This window comes from Hydra viridissima, unplaced genomic scaffold (genome assembly GCF_058129835.1).
Source record: "Hydra viridissima isolate aposymbiotic clone 2 unplaced genomic scaffold, HvirCarnegie_v1 scaffold_16, whole genome shotgun sequence".
Classification (NCBI taxonomy): domain Eukaryota; kingdom Metazoa; phylum Cnidaria; class Hydrozoa; order Anthoathecata; family Hydridae; genus Hydra; species Hydra viridissima.
Window position 1 is genome coordinate 3,476,340 of NW_028324315.1, and position 22,049 is coordinate 3,498,388.

The 22,049-nt window shown below is 38.1% G+C and overlaps 4 non-coding genes and 3 pseudogenes across 4 annotated transcripts; all 7 read right to left on the reverse strand.

Annotated features, from left to right (window-relative positions):
- Nucleotides 1-1,027: 1,027 nt before the first annotated feature.
- LOC149877420 (U1 spliceosomal RNA) lies at nucleotides 1,028-1,191 on the reverse strand. Its single transcript, XR_016448242.1, has one exon. It is a non-coding gene; the product is annotated as a U1 spliceosomal RNA (small nuclear RNA).
- Nucleotides 1,192-1,294: 103 nt separating this feature from the next.
- LOC149877421 (U2 spliceosomal RNA) lies at nucleotides 1,295-1,486 on the reverse strand. Its single transcript, XR_016448191.1, has one exon. It is a non-coding gene; the product is annotated as a U2 spliceosomal RNA (small nuclear RNA).
- Nucleotides 1,487-6,747: 5,261 nt separating this feature from the next.
- On the reverse strand, nucleotides 6,748-6,911 carry LOC149877422 (U1 spliceosomal RNA). The gene has a single exon (XR_016448246.1). It is a non-coding gene; the product is annotated as a U1 spliceosomal RNA (small nuclear RNA).
- A 103-nt stretch (nucleotides 6,912-7,014) lies between these two features.
- On the reverse strand, nucleotides 7,015-7,192 carry LOC149877423 (U2 spliceosomal RNA; annotated as a pseudogene).
- Nucleotides 7,193-12,926: 5,734 nt separating this feature from the next.
- On the reverse strand, nucleotides 12,927-13,030 carry LOC145201412 (U2 spliceosomal RNA; annotated as a pseudogene).
- A 5,265-nt stretch (nucleotides 13,031-18,295) lies between these two features.
- Nucleotides 18,296-18,459, reverse strand: LOC149877424 (U1 spliceosomal RNA). The gene has a single exon (XR_016448247.1). It is a non-coding gene; the product is annotated as a U1 spliceosomal RNA (small nuclear RNA).
- A 103-nt stretch (nucleotides 18,460-18,562) lies between these two features.
- LOC149877425 (U2 spliceosomal RNA) lies at nucleotides 18,563-18,740 on the reverse strand (annotated as a pseudogene).
- Nucleotides 18,741-22,049: the final 3,309 nt, after the last annotated feature.

The following is a 22,049-nucleotide window of genomic DNA, read 5'->3' on the forward strand; positions in this document are numbered from 1 at the left end:
TTTCTTCAGTTTCCTATTGGTCGTGTCTAATCTCATCGGTTTAGGCGCACCATCTACTTAGCTGGAGTTTTTGAAAACCTCTCCGCCGAAAATCTTACAGCTAGCTGGTAATGCTGCACGCGATAACCAGAGAGCCAGGATCATTCCTCGTCGTTTGCAGCTAGCTGTTCGCAACGACGAAGAAGTTAAACAAGCTGTTGTTTGGTGTTACAATCGCGAGCAGCGGTGTGTTGCCAAACATTCAGGCTATGTTGCAATCGTTCCAAAACGGCAATCTAAACAATACCAAAGGCTAATTTCATAGCTACACACCTGTTCAAAGATTATTGTTAAGGCATTGGAAACTTACGCGAAGTTGATTTGTAGACTTGCTGCAACTTATCAAAACATGCAATAATAGCTGTTTTCAAGTCATAAACTACAAGTCAAAAAATATACCAGAATCCAATATGAAATATACAAAAATGGATGGAAATTGTTACTATTGTTGTTACTATCATTACTGTTAGTTTGTTATTGCCATTACTTATTTTTTATGATTATTACTATTGTTATTATCGTTATTATCATTGCTGTTGGTATTATTATTAGTCTGTTATTGCTATCATCATCTTTTATTACCATTATTACGATTGTTATTATTTTCAATCTTACTATTATTATCATATTTTTATTATTGCGACTATTTTTTTTTCTTTCAACAATTATTACCATTATTGTTTTTTTATTACAGCCATTCATTGAATGATTTCTGGTGTTGCAGCCGTTCGATCACGCTTACTGGTTGCGACTAGATTTTCATTGATTTTATAAGAAAAAAAACAAAACAACAACAAAGAACTTTTGAACGAAATAAAATGTGTTTACACTTTTAGGAGGCTTTGTTTACCTTCTCACTGACAAATCTTCACTCGAGGATATATACATAACATATAAATACACATAAAACATACCTTTTCTCAAATACTCGTTTACGTCCAGTAACTCATAGAGGGCTGAGTGAGGGTTTTTTTTTTTGCATCTTTAAAGGGGGCGAGCGCGAACGCAGGCCCCCACTACCAGAAATTGTACGGTCGAGTTACCGACGTTAGCGGTAATCGCAGGGGTCAGCCCAGGCGAAGTGCAATGCAAGAGCCTCACCCTGGAAGAAGCCCCATGTTGATCAGGTTTACTTCCCCGTCAGGTAAGTATGCCTTTCCCGTTGTGTGGGGAGCCTCGGACGTGCCCCAATCTTCGCAATTGTGGTTTTTTGATTGGACCCTAACCGCATCGTTCCGTTTTTTTTTTTTTCTCTTTTTAATGGGCCGCACTCAGCAGTAGTGCAACGCCGAGGCAACCCGCGGTCAGGGCGAGGTAAACCTACGATCCCTTGACCAAATGCCAAAAATCAGATTAATATATGAGCCGGACTATGCCGGCGTACCAGATATTAAACTGATAAGAACAGATACTACACTTGATCTTAGCCATTAGGCCGAGAAGCGATACTTTTTCAACGAATTTGTGTGCTGGCTCCCTCCCTTTGAACGAAAAAACTTGTGGGCATTTGAATAAGTCGATGGGTAACTGTAAGTTTGAACAATGAAAACATGGGCTCGTTGTATGAAACTAAAACTGCAACAATTTCATTCTAAAACATTTGGGTTTTTTAACCTTCTTTCAGAAATAACCCAACTAACCAAGATTTAAAAATAACACTGGGCAGCAGCAGATTCAAATGCATAATGCGATCAAAAGCCAAGTTGAACAATCCAAAATCAACTCAAAATACTAGCGCCCCGACAGATTTTTTCTGTCAAAAAACATTTGGAGAACCTCTGTATTTAAATGTTCTTTTCATCTGTTGTAACGATGGTACTTTAATCCATCACCAAAACAGCAGAGCTTAGGAAGATTTGTTTGTCATTAGCCTCAAATAGCAATTTCTCACAAACTAAAATCTAAAAAACAAAGTTGAAGTTTAGAAATTTGGACGGTGTAAACTAATTTAAGACTTTAAACTGAGTAGCAAGAAATATTTTTGAAATATTTCTGTTTACATATAAATTAAACAAAGCATTTTATTGGAAGAAATGAACTCCTTAAATGTTTACTGACAAAAAGGTAAAACAATTTAAAAAAGTGACCTAAAACACTCAAAACATCAAACAACAAATGGAAAAGGACAAACTTATGACCCTAAATTACAGTTGACAGCATCATGTTAGCAAAAGTAATGCATGCATACACACAAACGTGCATACATACTTCCATACATACAATTTTCCATACATACATACATACATACATACATACATACATACATACATACAAACAAACTTCCATACATACATACATACATACATACATACATACATGCATGCATGCATGCATGCATGCATTGATACATATATTCATGCATCCATGCGTCATGCCAATACCTTAGGACATTTAAACAGTGCGCTCTCAGTCCTGGACCACAGATAACCATGGGACTGATAGAGATAGCACCATACTGGAAGATTTAGCTAGCCTTCATCATAATCAGGTGGAATGTCAACAAATTGATTTCTATTCATGCTAATAGCCACAGAGCCATACAGAAAACTGCAGGGAACTTTGCAATCGAGCAATTGTAGATTGTCAGGCCAACTAATGAATTTATGGCAGAGATAACGAAGAAAATCATGAAAAGCCTTGCACATCATATCTCGATTTTTCACAAACTCACAGAGTGTGGTGAATGGAAGAATGCAAAGTTTTTTTAAAAAATTTTACATATTGCCCAACCTAAATCAAGCCTAAAAATGTATTTGCTTAAATTATAGAACCTCAGGATTGATGGAGAACAAAGTTAAAAATATTATCTAGCAGACTTGGGTCAATTTCAATTGTAAATGTAATTGAATTACGATTACTTGAAATTTTAATAGCAACTGAATTACAATGACTTGCACTTGTAATTCACTTACAAGTCATATTATTACAATTACTTGTGACTGTACCTTATAAAATACAATAACAATTACTTCATGAAAATACATTTAATTACAATTAAGTTACAGCCACAATTGAGCCAAGTCTGATGCTAACCTAACTTAACCCTTAACCAACCTTGCCCCAGAACCATATGTACACTCAAAATTCAGTACTTTCGACATTTTATTTTCAATGCTTAGACTTGCTACCTGAGGCTGGGTTAATTTTAACAGAAACTCTGTAAAACATTGAAAAGCCATGTTATGAAAAAGCCAAACAAAAGGTTTGATTCAAAGTGCATTGAACATGCCATTTTTTAAAAAAAAAATTGTCACGTATCTTTCATCAAACTAAAGGATTGTTTTAAAGAAGTGGACAGATTGTCCATTGAAAAGTATCCCTAATTGACCATTCATTTGTTGGCCTTGTGTCAGTTTAACTGTAAAAGAAATAAAGCTGTGAACAAACTAGAAGAAGAAATTCTCAGAAAGATGCTTCTTCTGTTTCACTCACCGATACGAGCGAGAAGAACTCCTCACTTTTCCTCGCTCACTGGGATGCTCTTGTGAGTAGCAGTAGTAGGAGTAGTAGCAGTGGTAGTGCAGATTTTAATACAGATATTTCAGGAACTCAAGACGGACTCTGAAAGTCTCTTGTGACTACCCCTAAAAATGCAAATTTATTTCTAAGCATTATTTTTTTTTTTAATCAGGAACTATTTTTAAGTATTTTTGAAGACTTGAGAGAGTAAAGTGTACAAAACAGTAGTGGCTAAACTGCTTCAAGTTTTAAAATATAAGGTAGAAAACATTGAAAATAAGTAGCGCAGTACTTTTTGTTACTTAAAGCATTCTTGATAAATGATAAAAACTTAAATGGAACTCCTCTAAACTCACTTGTCTTGGTTTTGTCTTAGATACTCTTTTCTTCCATTTTTTTTTTTTTTTTTTTTTTTAATTCGAAACAAACCAAACCAAAAGCACCTTTACGGCTCCTTGACGCTAGGCCGACACCAATAACTTTAGTAGGACTGCGCGTAACCACTACACCGTTGTTAAACTAAGATCGTAGTAACTAAGTAACTAAGTTAAACTAAATTCGTGGAGCGTAGTAACTCCTTCAGTTTACCTGTCAGTTAAATGATGAAAAGTGTACGCGATCATTCGATCTTAGGCTTTTTTTTTTTTATTTGATTGTTCCCCTTCCCGAAACCCCGAAATGAACGAAATACGATTGGCAAGTATTTGATGCATACCTTAATACACAGTGACTAAAATGTAGTATGTGTTTTTTCCGTGCCCAGCGAATGGTCGGAAGATAGTGCATGCTTTTAGATATCTTAGAGCTTGCGGTTTCATACTAGTGCCCAAGCCTTTGTGTGATTCTTTTTTAAAAAAAAGCAGAAGTTAGATTTTTTGCATTTAATGACAAAAAAAACAAAAATTTTAGCAAGATCTAATGATTAAATCTGAATAATGATTTTTAAAAACCATGTTCTGCCTCAGTTGCACATAAAATGGTCATATTCTAATCAAGAAGTAGTTAAGCTCTCTCAATCTTTTATTTTCTGCAACCTTCCTAAAGAAAAACATTCGTTATTCAAAAGAAATTATTCAAACAGTTTTTTGTTTTCTTTTCTTTCTTTTCCATTTGTGATCAAATTATGGTTAGTACTAACGGTAGCACATTGCATCCACTTCCTCGTTATTAGTATTTTCTTACCAGCATTAACAACATTCGTTATTTCGTAACTATCCAATTAATGCTTAATAGTTTTAAAATTTACCACAAAAGACTACATTAACTGTCTTGTAAGCGCCAATAAGAATATAATTAAATAAGTATACAACGCCTGGAAGGAAGAAATGTGCTGCTGTTTGTCTTTCTATAATCATCAACGAAGAAATGAAAAAGAAAAATCGGACTCTGGTTTGATTGACAATTCTGAATGCAATTTATACATTCTTGACGCACACAAACATGGTGACAAACAAACAATACTAGGAGCCAATAGTAATTTGCTAAAATTTTTTTTTTTTTTTTTTTTTTGCAGGAATAGAGTTCTTATAGTTTTCGTTTCTAAAAAAGAAAAAAAAAAAAAAAATGAAGAAAAAAAACAAGTCAAACAAAAAAACAACAACAACAAAAAACAAATAGGTTTTCAGTTGTTCATAGACTAAGACGGATTAGAACAACTCGAGTATTTTATTTCAGCAGCTAATTTGTTCTCGGCGATGTTTGCTCCATAAAATATAACGATTGCAACAGATATTTTCATTTGAACCCATTTTCTAATGCGTATAATGTTTTTAAAATTTGTGTGGCATAAGACTCTCGTCTCTTTCTCTTGCGCTTCTTGTCACCAGTTCCAGCGACTTTTCCGCCTTTCTTACCAGCGCGCTTCTCGCCTTTTTTTGCCACCTTTGGCGCTTGTTTTCCTCCGGCTTTTGGTGCGTCAGATCATTTCGACGAGCTTAGCAGTGAAAGTTTTTTCTTCTTTGTTTTCATTGCATTGCAACTGGATTTAATTTAAAGTAGATTTGTGGTTTCCAACTTGATAACTTTTCCGTTCTACGCACTTCTATTGGTTTTTAAAAGATTACGTCATTTGAGCATTGTTTATTTCTTTTTTACTATTGGTTAAAAAACTCTTTTCTGTTTAACAAAAAGCCGCACGAGATCTCTAGTCTGTCAGTCTGTTTTCAGTAGAAAACAAAATGTTAGCACGTGGAAAAGGAGGAAAAGCTAAGGCTAAGAGTGGCTTTCTTCAGTTTCCTATTGGTCGTGTCTAATCTCATCGGTTTAGGCGCACCATCTACTTAGCTGGAGTTTTTGAAAACCTCTCCGCCGAAAATCTTACAGCTAGCTGGTAATGCTGCACGCGATAACCAGAGAGCCAGGATCATTCCTCGTCGTTTGCAGCTAGCTGTTCGCAACGACGAAGAAGTTAAACAAGCTGTTGTTTGGTGTTACAATCGCGAGCAGCGGTGTGTTGCCAAACATTCAGGCTATGTTGCAATCGTTCCAAAACGGCAATCTAAACAATACCAAAGGCTAATTTCATAGCTACACACCTGTTCAAAGATTATTGTTAAGGCATTGGAAACTTACGCGAAGTTGATTTGTAGACTTGCTGCAACTTATCAAAACATGCAATAATAGCTGTTTTCAAGTCATAAACTACAAGTCAAAAAATATACCAGAATCCAATATGAAATATACAAAAATGGATGGAAATTGTTACTATTGTTGTTACTATCATTACTGTTAGTTTGTTATTGCCATTACTTATTTTTTATGATTATTACTATTGTTATTATCGTTATTATCATTGCTGTTGGTATTATTATTAGTCTGTTATTGCTATCATCATCTTTTATTACCATTATTACGATTGTTATTATTTTCAATCTTACTATTATTATCATATTTTTATTATTGCGACTATTTTTTTTTCTTTCAACAATTATTACCATTATTGTTTTTTTATTACAGCCATTCATTGAATGATTTCTGGTGTTGCAGCCGTTCGATCACGCTTACTGGTTGCGACTAGATTTTCATTGATTTTATAAGAAAAAAAACAAAACAACAACAAAGAACTTTTGAACGAAATAAAATGTGTTTACACTTTTAGGAGGCTTTGTTTACCTTCTCACTGACAAATCTTCACTCGAGGATATATACATAACATATAAATACACATAAAACATACCTTTTCTCAAATACTCGTTTACGTCCAGTAACTCATAGAGGGCTGAGTGAGGGTTTTTTTTTTTGCATCTTTAAAGGGGGCGAGCGCGAACGCAGGCCCCCACTACCAGAAATTGTACGGTCGAGTTACCGACGTTAGCGGTAATCGCAGGGGTCAGCCCAGGCGAAGTGCAATGCAAGAGCCTCACCCTGGAAGAAGCCCCATGTTGATCAGGTTTACTTCCCCGTCAGGTAAGTATGCCTTTCCCGTTGTGTGGGGAGCCTCGGACGTGCCCCAATCTTCGCAATTGTGGTTTTTTGATTGGACCCTAACCGCATCGTTCCGTTTTTTTTTTTTTCTCTTTTTAATGGGCCGCACTCAGCAGTAGTGCAACGCCGAGGCAACCCGCGGTCAGGGCGAGGTAAACCTACGATCCCTTGACCAAATGCCAAAAATCAGATTAATATATGAGCCGGACTATGCCGGCGTACCAGATATTAAACTGATAAGAACAGATACTACACTTGAGGTATTGGGTATTTATTGCCTCCTCCGGCAGATGCCTTGCAGAGGTGTCCGAAAAATGTTACAATGGATATTATTTACAAATAATGGTCCACTGCTCCATGACCGGACACGAATAGGACTTTACATGACTGAACAAGCGCAGGACTAAATCACGAAACAAAACACACGGACGCCGAGGTACGATGCCATATGGCTTAGGACATAAAAACATAAAAAATCGAAAAAGCGAAAAAACGGAAAAACGAGAGAGACGCTACAAACACTGAAATACGAAAAAACGAAAAAAAAAACGAAAAAAAAGAAAATTTTTTAATTCAATTAGTATCTGGGTATTTCTTTTAGCTCAGATAGATGTTTAAATTCGTGTCTAAATTTAGTTTGAGATCTGCATCCCAGATACTTCGAGACTCTATGAGAAAGTCGTCCAGTGTGTTATTTTGTTTCGCGAATTCTTTTTCTTCATAAATAATATTTTTTAGCCTGCACTGAAACTCTATGAGTAGTTTCAGTCTTGTAAAAGTCGAACGGTCATGGAACGACCTCATTCTATTACAATATATGGTATAAATCAACTCGTTTAAAATTCTTTTTCCAAGGTTAAAAATATTTACATTCTCTGCGTGTGAGAATAAGAAAAATTTAAAGGTGTTTTCGAAGGCAGGCTGCGGAGTATAGATTTTGTTTAGAATGGATATGGCGTATTTTATGAGGGGTTGAGCTTTTTCGCATGAGTATATCATGTGCGCTAATGTTTCCTTCGCTTTCATGCACTGTGGACACAGGTCATCCGGGGCATGTCCTCTTTTCTTAAAGATGGAGTTGGTAGGAATAGCGAAGTGTATTATTTTGTATTTTACCTCGTCAGCTTTGTTGTTGGTGGTGTTTTTGTGCACGTTTAAGAATAGTCGAGCCCATTCTTTTTGAGTTGTGCCTCTCATGCTGTCGGTAAAATAAAGGTTCCATTTGTGGTAGTGTGTTGGAACGCTGTGATGTTTCTTAGCGGATATAATACGATACACGTTTTTAGGCGTGAGCTCGCGGAAAGAGATGTCGGATGAGCCGTTGATCCTGAGATGCATTTTGGCTCTGCGGTGGTCGTAGTTTTGATGTTGGGTGTTTATTTTATCTCTCCACTGCTGAGGGATCGACATGATGACTTTGTTGAGATGTTTTTCGGTCAATCCAGTGAGCTCGCAGTTTAGAAAGCCAGGAACAAACACTTTTGCTACGTCCGCAATGAGATGGATGTTTCGCTGTTTAGAGAGTGGTGTTGTTTTAAGAGCGTTGTTGTGATGGCGTATGTGGGGGTTATGGTATATGGGCTGATTCAGAATTTCCTCGATGGTTAGGTTTGTGATGGCGCAGTTCTGATAGATGGTGGCCCAGTGCTTCGCCATTTGCCGGTAGTATGGTGGCAAAGTTTTGAGCGAAGTGTGCGAGTGGGCGGTGAGAAAGATGCGCTCACCCTGGGAGGCGTCTCTATATCTGTCAAAGATGAAAGTGGCTGTGTCTCTCCAAGCTCCATTGAGATCGTGGTTGAAGAACTTGGAGAGCCAGCTCACTTGGATGGAGACGAGTTTGTCGCGGATGTTTACGATGTTAAGTCCGCCTTTCTGAATGGGAAGTTTGGATACTAAGTTGTTGGTTTTTATGGAGGAGTTGTTCCATAGGAACTTCTCAATTTTGCTTTCGAGCAGCTTGATCTTACGCTTGCTTGGCAGCGGGATGGTGAACGCTAAGTGCCAAAGGTTGCTCAGTATGGTCTGGTTAATGGCTATGGCTTTGCCTTTGAAAGACAAATGGAGCTTCTTCCAGCGGAGTATTTTTTTGTCGAGTTGCTCGATGCACTCGTTCCACTGGGTGTTTCGAACGTGAGGCGAGTTGGTGAAGACCACTCCGAGGCTCTTAAGAGAGTGGCCGTCCCACGTGAAGTTTAGATAGTTAGGTTTGCTCTCGTTTCTATTGCGGCCGAGCCACAGACCTTGGCACTTTGGGATGTTGAGTTTAGCGCCTGTCGCTTTTTTGTTAAGTTTGAGAGCTTTGCCAAGCGCAGTGATGGATTTGTCGCCGGTAATGTAAAAGACGGTGTCATCGGCGTATTGCTGCAGCTTGGTTTCATGTCCATTTATGGTAATGCCTCTGATGTTATTATTCTGACGTACGTAGCAGGCGAATATCTCAGCCTGTATGACGTAGAGGATCATTGATAAAGGACAGCCTTGCCTGACTCCTCTTAGTATCTGAAACTTTTCAGACGTGAAGCCGTTTATTTTGAGGCGCGCGTTAATGTCGTAATAGATGGTTTTTATGATGTTAACGAACTTAGCGCTAAAGCCGAATTTGTCTAAACAGTCGAACAGAAAGTTTCTGTCCACTCTGTCGAACGCTTTCACCTGATCTATTGAGATGATAGACGCGTCGAGATGGCAATCATTTGCTATTTGAATGACATCCCTTGTGTAGGCTAGGTTGTGATAAATTGTCCTGTGCGGCACGCACGCGGTTTGGTCTTCGCTTAATATTGTTGCCAGCACAGGTTTTAGCCTATTTGCAATTATTTTAGTTAGGATCTTATAATCTGTATTCAGGAGGGAGATTGGTCGCCAATTAGAAATGTCGCACTTGTCGCCTTTTTTGTAGATGCAGGATATGAGCGCCTCTTTTTGCGAGGTCGTCATTTCGTTTTTGCTAACAACCTCGTTTAACATGGAAACGATGGCATCTCCCAAGACGTTGAAGTGGGTCTTGTAGAACTCGACGGTTAGGCCGTCGGGTCCAGGAGATTTGTTGTTAGTCATGCCTTGGAGGGCCGAATTGACTTCCTTTAGCGTGATGGGCTCGCTTAGCGCATGCTGTTGAAAGTCGCTTATCCTGTTCACCTCGACGCGATCTAAAAGACGCTTTTGGTGTATAGGGCTGTTTTTGCTCTCCTTGTACAAGTGTTTGTAAAACCTTTCAAATTCCTTAATAATTTCCTCGGTGGTTGATTTTTCAATTCCGTTCTTATCCTTAATGCGCGTGACGACTTGCTTAGCAATTTTCGTCTTCTCAAGCTGAAAAAAGAAGTTGTTGCATTTTTCGCCGAGAGTGCGCCATTTGATTTTAGCACGAACAGCTGCACCGTGCGCTCTATTCATTTCAAATTGCTCTAATTTTATTTTCAGTTCTGCGCTTAAGTTACGCATGTTGGTGTTGCAATGCGCTTTTTTAAGTGCGTTTCGCAGTTGCTTTTTTAGTTTAAATTCAGCAACGCGTTTGCTCTTCGCCTCAGATCTGCTAAAAGTTTGGGAAAGAGTTTTTAAGGCGTTTTTAAGTTCGTCCCACTCTTCTCGCTTGTTTGTGGAGTTTACCGTTTTTTCGTTAAAGTCGGTGATTAGTTTTACGACTTGTTCGTTGTATTGCGGGTTTTTGAGATGTTTTCTGTTCAGTATCCACACAGTCTTGCCGATGTCCAGTGAGTTTAAGCTTATGGTAACCTCGACTCCGTTCTGATGGTCAGAGAATGTCATCGGTTCGTGCTTAATGTCAGTGAACTGGCGTAGATGTTTGCTGGTGTAGATTCTGTCCAGTCTCGCATACGAAATGTTGTTGGTGGCTTTGTATGTAAACTCTTGTCCGTGGGGGTTAAAAACTCTCCAAAGGTCTTCTACATTTAAGAGGTTCAAGAGCTTTTTAAATTTTTCGCTCGAAGCGCATTTCTTACGCGTTAGTTGAGGGTGTCTGTCTAGTTCGTTTAAGACCATGTTAAAATCGCCCCCTAAAATTATCGCGTAGTTTTCAGCGTTTAGGTTTTTAAATTTCGCAGCGAGGCATTCCCAAAGGAGCTTTCGTGCGTTTTCTTGATCGCGCGATTGTCCGGACGTAGCGTACACATTAATTATTAAAAATTTCTGCGACTTAACTTCGATGATAATATAGTTAAAACGCCCGTGCGCATCCTCAAATTTTTCTATTAGCTGAAAGTTGATATTATTTCCCTGATGTAAAATTAGAGTGCCTCCTGAATGGTTGCGACCTGCGGAGAAAAATCCTGCGTGTTTCCATTTCGCTAGGAACTCCTTCGCCTGGTCGTTATTTAGATGCGTCTCTTGCAGTAAAATGAAGTCATGACGCATTTTCTGGAGTTTGTGGATCATTATTTTCTGCTTTTTAACATCAATAAGACCACAAACATTTGCTGAAAAAATACGTACTGACTCCATTCTTACAGAGTATTTTAAACAAATTTTGCTCTCGAAATCCAAAGTTTTTAAGGAACTTCGAATTCGATTTTGGAATGTGCGCGTGGTATGATTGCGACATAGCACAGATGGTTCGTAATGAATAATTGATGAGAAAGCGTGGTGAGAATTTTCTAGTAGAACAGAAACGAGAAAATAAAAAGTAAGAGAAGTGAAAAAGATGGAGAAAAAGAAAAGAAGCGAAATAAACGGCCATTTAATGAAATATGAATTTGTGAATGTTTTGACGCTTTATGAGATGAGTGTGTGTGCTTAAAGATTTACAATCACGCAATTTTATAACCACAAAATAGCGAAGAAATAAACAAAGGTAAGTCTCCCAAAAAATAAAAAATAAAAGGAGGAAGTTTACCTTTGAACTTTCTTAATGTCTTTTTTCTGAGGCGTCGGTGGGGGCGCCATTCGTTTGGCAGTGGCTTTTTCGGTACGGGATTCGTTATCGTCCGTGACCTTTTTAATTGTTTTTACGTCCACAGTTTTCCACCCCTCTTCTCGTGTGTCTTTCTCTTCTTTTCTTCTGGAGCTACCTGCCTCGTTGATTTCAGCATCCAGGTCCATTAGTTTCTGAACCATTCTTTCCGTCTCGATGTTGGTGGTTTCAAGAGCGGTGATGCTTTGACTCTCTTCGTCAACGAGGACTCGGATTTCTTTCACGAACTTTTCTTGTTCTACCGTCTGCTTCATTTCGATTTCTTTCTCAGTTGGTTTCGCAGAAGGTTTTTTAGCGTTGCTAGCTTTTGCAACGGTGATCGCTTCAGGTGTAGTATTAGAAGTTTGAGGAGTTTGTTGAACACATCTTTGTTGTGGAGGATGTGAAGCACCACATTTTTCACAGAGAAAAGATTTCCCTGCAAAGTAGAGTGCGATTTTGACCCCTTCGATCTCAATGTGGTGTGGTATTTCATTGAGTTTTACCGATGGACGAATTCGGAAGAGTCGTCTCCCATCTTTCAGGATAGGGTTGAATCGGTAGCTGGTGTGTGTGATGGAGTACACTTCAGCTGCGAAGGGTTTAATTTGCTCTAGTATTTCATCGTCTTCAACTAGAGGGTCACACTTGATGGTAATAAGGAAGCCGATTTCGCTTCGGACTTTCGATGTGACTTTTCGGTTGCAGCCGGAGATGGTAAGTTCCGAGTCTGCAAGCAACTGGGCATCGGTTTTCGTTCGGAGTTCAGCGATCCAATTTCCTCGGTTGGCGTAGGTGAGGCTGATCAGCTTATTCGGTCCGACAACTTTCGCAATCTTCTGTTCGAGTTCTTTCGCTCGCATTTCTTGATAACTTCGGTTGAAGTGTTCTTTCGGGTCCATGTGGATGTTGAGGTCGATGATTCGTTCCTGTCTTTCAGTCTTGCTTCCGACGGTTTTTGCGTAGGATGCCATGTTGCAGGAGAATAAAAGTAAAAAAAAAAAAAAGCAAAAAAAGTTTAAAAACAAAACGAAAAAAGTTCGTCAAAGTCTGTACTCTTGTTACGGAGCAGCCGATGACAAACGTCGATTTTCTTTAAGAGTGGCGAAGAAGCTTTGTAGAATAACTAAATAATCTATTGAGCTAAAAATTCACCAAAAGATACTACACTTGATCTTAGCCATTAGGCCGAGAAGCGATACTTTTTCAACGAATTTGTGTGCTGGCTCCCTCCCTTTGAACGAAAAAACTTGTGGGCATTTGAATAAGTCGATGGGTAACTGTAAGTTTGAACAATGAAAACATGGGCTCGTTGTATGAAACTAAAACTGCAACAATTTCATTCTAAAACATTTGGGTTTTTTAACCTTCTTTCAGAAATAACCCAACTAACCAAGATTTAAAAATAACACTGGGCAGCAGCAGATTCAAATGCATAATGCGATCAAAAGCCAAGTTGAACAATCCAAAATCAACTCAAAATACTAGTGCCCCGACAGATTTTTTCTGTCAAAAAACATTTGGAGAACCTCTGTATTTAAATGTTCTTTTCATCTGTTGTAACGATGGTACTTTAATCCATCACCAAAACAGCAGAGCTTAGGAAGATTTGTTTGTCATTAGCCTCAAATAGCAATTTCTCACAAACTAAAATCTAAAAAACAAAGTTGAAGTTTAGAAATTTGGACGGTGTAAACTAATTTAAGACTTTAAACTGAGTAGCAAGAAATATTTTTGAAATATTTCTGTTTACATATAAATTAAACAAAGCATTTTATTGGAAGAAATGAACTCCTTAAATGTTTACTGACAAAAAGGTAAAACAATTTAAAAAAGTGACCTAAAACACTCAAAACATCAAACAACAAATGGAAAAGGACAAACTTATGACCCTAAATTACAGTTGACAGCATCATGTTAGCAAAAGTAATGCATGCATACACACAAACGTGCATACATACTTCCATACATACAATTTTCCATACATACATACATACATACATACATACATACATACATACATACATACAAACAAACTTCCATACATACATACATACATACATACATACATACATGCATGCATGCATGCATGCATGCATTGATACATATATTCATGCATCCATGCGTCATGCCAATACCTTAGGACATTTAAACAGTGCGCTCTCAGTCCTGGACCACAGATAACCATGGGACTGATAGAGATAGCACCATACTGGAAGATTTAGCTAGCCTTCATCATAATCAGGTGGAATGTCAACAAATTGATTTCTATTCATGCTAATAGCCACAGAGCCATACAGAAAACTGCAGGGAACTTTGCAATCGAGCAATTGTAGATTGTCAGGCCAACTAATGAATTTATGGCAGAGATAACGAAGAAAATCATGAAAAGCCTTGCACATCATATCTCGATTTTTCACAAACTCACAGAGTGTGGTGAATGGAAGAATGCAAAGTTTTTTTAAAAAATTTTACATATTGCCCAACCTAAATCAAGCCTAAAAATGTATTTGCTTAAATTATAGAACCTCAGGATTGATGGAGAACAAAGTTAAAAATATTATCTAGCAGACTTGGGTCAATTTCAATTGTAAATGTAATTGAATTACGATTACTTGAAATTTTAATAGCAACTGAATTACAATGACTTGCACTTGTAATTCACTTACAAGTCATATTATTACAATTACTTGTGACTGTACCTTATAAAATACAATAACAATTACTTCATGAAAATACATTTAATTACAATTAAGTTACAGCCACAATTGAGCCAAGTCTGATGCTAACCTAACTTAACCCTTAACCAACCTTGCCCCAGAACCATATGTACACTCAAAATTCAGTACTTTCGACATTTTATTTTCAATGCTTAGACTTGCTACCTGAGGCTGGGTTAATTTTAACAGAAACTCTGTAAAACATTGAAAAGCCATGTTATGAAAAAGCCAAACAAAAGGTTTGATTCAAAGTGCATTGAACATGCCATTTTTTAAAAAAAAAATTGTCACGTATCTTTCATCAAACTAAAGGATTGTTTTAAAGAAGTGGACAGATTGTCCATTGAAAAGTATCCCTAATTGACCATTCATTTGTTGGCCTTGTGTCAGTTTAACTGTAAAAGAAATAAAGCTGTGAACAAACTAGAAGAAGAAATTCTCAGAAAGATGCTTCTTCTGTTTCACTCACCGATACGAGCGAGAAGAACTCCTCACTTTTCCTCGCTCACTGGGATGCTCTTGTGAGTAGCAGTAGTAGGAGTAGTAGCAGTGGTAGTGCAGATTTTAATACAGATATTTCAGGAACTCAAGACGGACTCTGAAAGTCTCTTGTGACTACCCCTAAAAATGCAAATTTATTTCTAAGCATTATTTTTTTTTTTAATCAGGAACTATTTTTAAGTATTTTTGAAGACTTGAGAGAGTAAAGTGTACAAAACAGTAGTGGCTAAACTGCTTCAAGTTTTAAAATATAAGGTAGAAAACATTGAAAATAAGTAGCGCAGTACTTTTTGTTACTTAAAGCATTCTTGATAAATGATAAAAACTTAAATGGAACTCCTCTAAACTCACTTGTCTTGGTTTTGTCTTAGATACTCTTTTCTTCCATTTTTTTTTTTTTTTTTTTTTTTAATTCGAAACAAACCAAACCAAAAGCACCTTTACGGCTCCTTGACGCTAGGCCGACACCAATAACTTTAGTAGGACTGCGCGTAACCACTACACCGTTGTTAAACTAAGATCGTAGTAACTAAGTAACTAAGTTAAACTAAATTCGTGGAGCGTAGTAACTCCTTCAGTTTACCTGTCAGTTAAATGATGAAAAGTGTACGCGATCATTCGATCTTAGGCTTTTTTTTTTTTATTTGATTGTTCCCCTTCCCGAAACCCCGAAATGAACGAAATACGATTGGCAAGTATTTGATGCATACCTTAATACACAGTGACTAAAATGTAGTATGTGTTTTTTCCGTGCCCAGCGAATGGTCGGAAGATAGTGCATGCTTTTAGATATCTTAGAGCTTGCGGTTTCATACTAGTGCCCAAGCCTTTGTGTGATTCTTTTTTAAAAAAAAGCAGAAGTTAGATTTTTTGCATTTAATGACAAAAAAAACAAAAATTTTAGCAAGATCTAATGATTAAATCTGAATAATGATTTTTAAAAACCATGTTCTGCCTCAGTTGCACATAAAATGGTCATATTCTAATCAAGAAGTAGTTAAGCTCTCTCAATCTTTTATTTTCTGCAACCTTCCTAAAGAAAAACATTCGTTATTCAAAAGAAATTATTCAAACAGTTTTTTGTTTTCTTTTCTTTCTTTTCCATTTGTGATCAAATTATGGTTAGTACTAACGGTAGCACATTGCATCCACTTCCTCGTTATTAGTATTTTCTTACCAGCATTAACAACATTCGTTATTTCGTAACTATCCAATTAATGCTTAATAGTTTTAAAATTTACCACAAAAGACTACATTAACTGTCTTGTAAGCGCCAATAAGAATATAATTAAATAAGTATACAACGCCTGGAAGGAAGAAATGTGCTGCTGTTTGTCTTTCTATAATCATCAACGAAGAAATGAAAAAGAAAAATCGGACTCTGGTTTGATTGACAATTCTGAATGCAATTTATACATTCTTGACGCACACAAACATGGTGACAAACAAACAATACTAGGAGCCAATAGTAATTTGCTAAAATTTTTTTTTTTTTTTTTTTTTTGCAGGAATAGAGTTCTTATAGTTTTCGTTTCTAAAAAAGAAAAAAAAAAAAAAAATGAAGAAAAAAAACAAGTCAAACAAAAAAACAACAACAACAAAAAACAAATAGGTTTTCAGTTGTTCATAGACTAAGACGGATTAGAACAACTCGAGTATTTTATTTCAGCAGCTAATTTGTTCTCGGCGATGTTTGCTCCATAAAATATAACGATTGCAACAGATATTTTCATTTGAACCCATTTTCTAATGCGTATAATGTTTTTAAAATTTGTGTGGCATAAGACTCTCGTCTCTTTCTCTTGCGCTTCTTGTCACCAGTTCCAGCGACTTTTCCGCCTTTCTTACCAGCGCGCTTCTCGCCTTTTTTTGCCACCTTTGGCGCTTGTTTTCCTCCGGCTTTTGGTGCGTCAGATCATTTCGACGAGCTTAGCAGTGAAAGTTTTTTCTTCTTTGTTTTCATTGCATTGCAACTGGATTTAATTTAAAGTAGATTTGTGGTTTCCAACTTGATAACTTTTCCGTTCTACGCACTTCTATTGGTTTTTAAAAGATTACGTCATTTGAGCATTGTTTATTTCTTTTTTACTATTGGTTAAAAAACTCTTTTCTGTTTAACAAAAAGCCGCACGAGATCTCTAGTCTGTCAGTCTGTTTTCAGTAGAAAACAAAATGTTAGCACGTGGAAAAGGAGGAAAAGCTAAGGCTAAGAGTGGCTTTCTTCAGTTTCCTATTGGTCGTGTCTAATCTCATCGGTTTAGGCGCACCATCTACTTAGCTGGAGTTTTTGAAAACCTCTCCGCCGAAAATCTTACAGCTAGCTGGTAATGCTGCACGCGATAACCAGAGAGCCAGGATCATTCCTCGTCGTTTGCAGCTAGCTGTTCGCAACGACGAAGAAGTTAAACAAGCTGTTGTTTGGTGTTACAATCGCGAGCAGCGGTGTGTTGCCAAACATTCAGGCTATGTTGCAATCGTTCCAAAACGGCAATCTAAACAATACCAAAGGCTAATTTCATAGCTACACACCTGTTCAAAGATTATTGTTAAGGCATTGGAAACTTACGCGAAGTTGATTTGTAGACTTGCTGCAACTTATCAAAACATGCAATAATAGCTGTTTTCAAGTCATAAACTACAAGTCAAAAAATATACCAGAATCCAATATGAAATATACAAAAATGGATGGAAATTGTTACTATTGTTGTTACTATCATTACTGTTAGTTTGTTATTGCCATTACTTATTTTTTATGATTATTACTATTGTTATTATCGTTATTATCATTGCTGTTGGTATTATTATTAGTCTGTTATTGCTATCATCATCTTTTATTACCATTATTACGATTGTTATTATTTTCAATCTTACTATTATTATCATATTTTTATTATTGCGACTATTTTTTTTTCTTTCAACAATTATTACCATTATTGTTTTTTTATTACAGCCATTCATTGAATGATTTCTGGTGTTGCAGCCGTTCGATCACGCTTACTGGTTGCGACTAGATTTTCATTGATTTTATAAGAAAAAAAACAAAACAACAACAAAGAACTTTTGAACGAAATAAAATGTGTTTACACTTTTAGGAGGCTTTGTTTACCTTCTCACTGACAAATCTTCACTCGAGGATATATACATAACATATAAATACACATAAAACATACCTTTTCTCAAATACTCGTTTACGTCCAGTAACTCATAGAGGGCTGAGTGAGGGTTTTTTTTTTTGCATCTTTAAAGGGGGCGAGCGCGAACGCAGGCCCCCACTACCAGAAATTGTACGGTCGAGTTACCGACGTTAGCGGTAATCGCAGGGGTCAGCCCAGGCGAAGTGCAATGCAAGAGCCTCACCCTGGAAGAAGCCCCATGTTGATCAGGTTTACTTCCCCGTCAGGTAAGTATGCCTTTCCCGTTGTGTGGGGAGCCTCGGACGTGCCCCAATCTTCGCAATTGTGGTTTTTTGATTGGACCCTAACCGCATCGTTCCGTTTTTTTTTTTTTCTCTTTTTAATGGGCCGCACTCAGCAGTAGTGCAACGCCGAGGCAACCCGCGGTCAGGGCGAGGTAAACCTACGATCCCTTGACCAAATGCCAAAAATCAGATTAATATATGAGCCGGACTATGCCGGCGTACCAGATATTAAACTGATAAGAACAGATACTACACTTGAGGTATTGGGTATTTATTGCCTCCTCCGGCAGATGCCTTGCAGAGGTGTCCGAAAAATGTTACAATGGATATTATTTACAAATAATGGTCCACTGCTCCATGACCGGACACGAATAGGACTTTACATGACTGAACAAGCGCAGGACTAAATCACGAAACAAAACACACGGACGCCGAGGTACGATGCCATATGGCTTAGGACATAAAAACATAAAAAATCGAAAAAGCGAAAAAACGGAAAAACGAGAGAGACGCTACAAACACTGAAATACGAAAAAACGAAAAAAAAAACGAAAAAAAAGAAAATTTTTTAATTCAATTAGTATCTGGGTATTTCTTTTAGCTCAGATAGATGTTTAAATTCGTGTCTAAATTTAGTTTGAGATCTGTATCCCAGATACTTCGAGACTCTATGAGAAAGTCGTCCAGTGTGTTATTTTGTTTCGCGAATTCTTTTTCTTCATAAATAATATTTTTTAGCCTGCACTGAAACTCTATGAGTAGTTTCAGTCTTGTAAAAGTCGAACGGTCATGGAACGACCTCATTCTATTACAATATATGGTATAAATCAACTCGTTTAAAATTCTTTTTCCAAGGTTAAAAATATTTACATTCTCTGCGTGTGAGAATAAGAAAAATTTAAAGGTGTTTTCGAAGGCAGGCTGCGGAGTATAGATTTTGTTTAGAATGGATATGGCGTATTTTATGAGGGGTTGAGCTTTTTCGCATGAGTATATCATGTGCGCTAATGTTTCCTTCGCTTTCATGCACTGTGGACACAGGTCATCCGGGGCATGTCCTCTTTTCTTAAAGATGGAGTTGGTAGGAATAGCGAAGTGTATTATTTTGTATTTTACCTCGTCAGCTTTGTTGTTGGTGGTGTTTTTGTGCACGTTTAAGAATAGTCGAGCCCATTCTTTTTGAGTTGTGCCTCTCATGCTGTCGGTAAAATAAAGGTTCCATTTGTGGTAGTGTGTTGGAACGCTGTGATGTTTCTTAGCGGATATAATACGATACACGTTTTTAGGCGTGAGCTCGCGGAAAGAGATGTCGGATGAGCCGTTGATCCTGAGATGCATTTTGGCTCTGCGGTGGTCGTAGTTTTGATGTTGGGTGTTTATTTTATCTCTCCACTGCTGAGGGATCGACATGATGACTTTGTTGAGATGTTTTTCGGTCAATCCAGTGAGCTCGCAGTTTAGAAAGCCAGGAACAAACACTTTTGCTACGTCCGCAATGAGATGGATGTTTCGCTGTTTAGAGAGTGGTGTTGTTTTAAGAGCGTTGTTGTGATGGCGTATGTGGGGGTTATGGTATATGGGCTGATTCAGAATTTCCTCGATGGTTAGGTTTGTGATGGCGCAGTTCTGATAGATGGTGGCCCAGTGCTTCGCCATTTGCCGGTAGTATGGTGGCAAAGTTTTGAGCGAAGTGTGCGAGTGGGCGGTGAGAAAGATGCGCTCACCCTGGGAGGCGTCTCTATATCTGTCAAAGATGAAAGTGGCTGTGTCTCTCCAAGCTCCATTGAGATCGTGGTTGAAGAACTTGGAGAGCCAGCTCACTTGGATGGAGACGAGTTTGTCGCGGATGTTTACGATGTTAAGTCCGCCTTTCTGAATGGGAAGTTTGGATACTAAGTTGTTGGTTTTTATGGAGGAGTTGTTCCATAGGAACTTCTCAATTTTGCTTTCGAGCAGCTTGATCTTACGCTTGCTTGGCAGCGGGATGGTGAACGCTAAGTGCCAAAGGTTGCTCAGTATGGTCTGGTTAATGGCTATGGCTTTGCCTTTGAAAGACAAATGGAGCTTCTTCCAGCGGAGTATTTTTTTGTCGAGTTGCTCGATGCACTCGTTCCACTGGGTGTTTCGAACGTGAGGCGAGTTGGTGAAGACCACTCCGAGGCTCTTAAGAGAGTGGCCGTCCCACGTGAAGTTTAGATAGTTAGGTTTGCTCTCGTTTCTATTGCGGCCGAGCCACAGACCTTGGCACTTTGGGATGTTGAGTTTAGCGCCTGTCGCTTTTTTGTTAAGTTTGAGAGCTTTGCCAAGCGCAGTGATGGATTTGTCGCCGGTAATGTAAAAGACGGTGTCATCGGCGTATTGCTGCAGCTTGGTTTCATGTCCATTTATGGTAATGCCTCTGATGTTATTATTCTGACGTACGTAGCAGGCGAATATCTCAGCCTGTATGACGTAGAGGATCATTGATAAAGGACAGCCTTGCCTGACTCCTCTTAGTATCTGAAACTTTTCAGACGTGAAGCCGTTTATTTTGAGGCGCGCGTTAATGTCGTAATAGATGGTTTTTATGATGTTAACGAACTTAGCGCTAAAGCCGAATTTGTCTAAACAGTCGAACAGAAAGTTTCTGTCCACTCTGTCGAACGCTTTCACCTGATCTATTGAGATGATAGACGCGTCGAGATGGCAATCATTTGCTATTTGAATGACATCCCTTGTGTAGGCTAGGTTGTGATAAATTGTCCTGTGCGGCACGCACGCGGTTTGGTCTTCGCTTAATATTGTTGCCAGCACAGGTTTTAGTCTATTTGCAATTATTTTAGTTAGGATCTTATAATCTGTATTCAGGAGGGAGATTGGTCGCCAATTAGAAATGTCGCACTTGTCGCCTTTTTTGTAGATGCAGGATATGAGCGCCTCTTTTTGCGAGGTCGTCATTTCGTTTTTGCTAACAACCTCGTTTAACATGGAAACGATGGCATCTCCCAAGACGTTGAAGTGGGTCTTGTAGAACTCGACGGTTAGGCCGTCGGGTCCAGGAGATTTGTTGTTAGTCATGCCTTGGAGGGCCGAATTGACTTCCTTTAGCGTGATGGGCTCGCTTAGCGCATGCTGTTGAAAGTCGCTTATCCTGTTCACCTCGACGCGATCTAAAAGACGCTTTTGGTGTATAGGGCTGTTTTTGCTCTCCTTGTACAAGTGTTTGTAAAACCTTTCAAATTCCTTAATAATTTCCTCGGTGGTTGATTTTTCAATTCCGTTCTTATCCTTAATGCGCGTGACGACTTGCTTAGCAATTTTCGTCTTCTCAAGCTGAAAAAAGAAGTTGTTGCATTTTTCGCCGAGAGTGCGCCATTTGATTTTAGCACGAACAGCTGCACCGTGCGCTCTATTCATTTCAAATTGCTCTAATTTTATTTTCAGTTCTGCGCTTAAGTTACGCATGTTGGTGTTGCAATGCGCTTTTTTAAGTGCGTTTCGCAGTTGCTTTTTTAGTTTAAATTCAGCAACGCGTTTGCTCTTCGCCTCAGATCTGCTAAAAGTTTGGGAAAGAGTTTTTAAGGCGTTTTTAAGTTCGTCC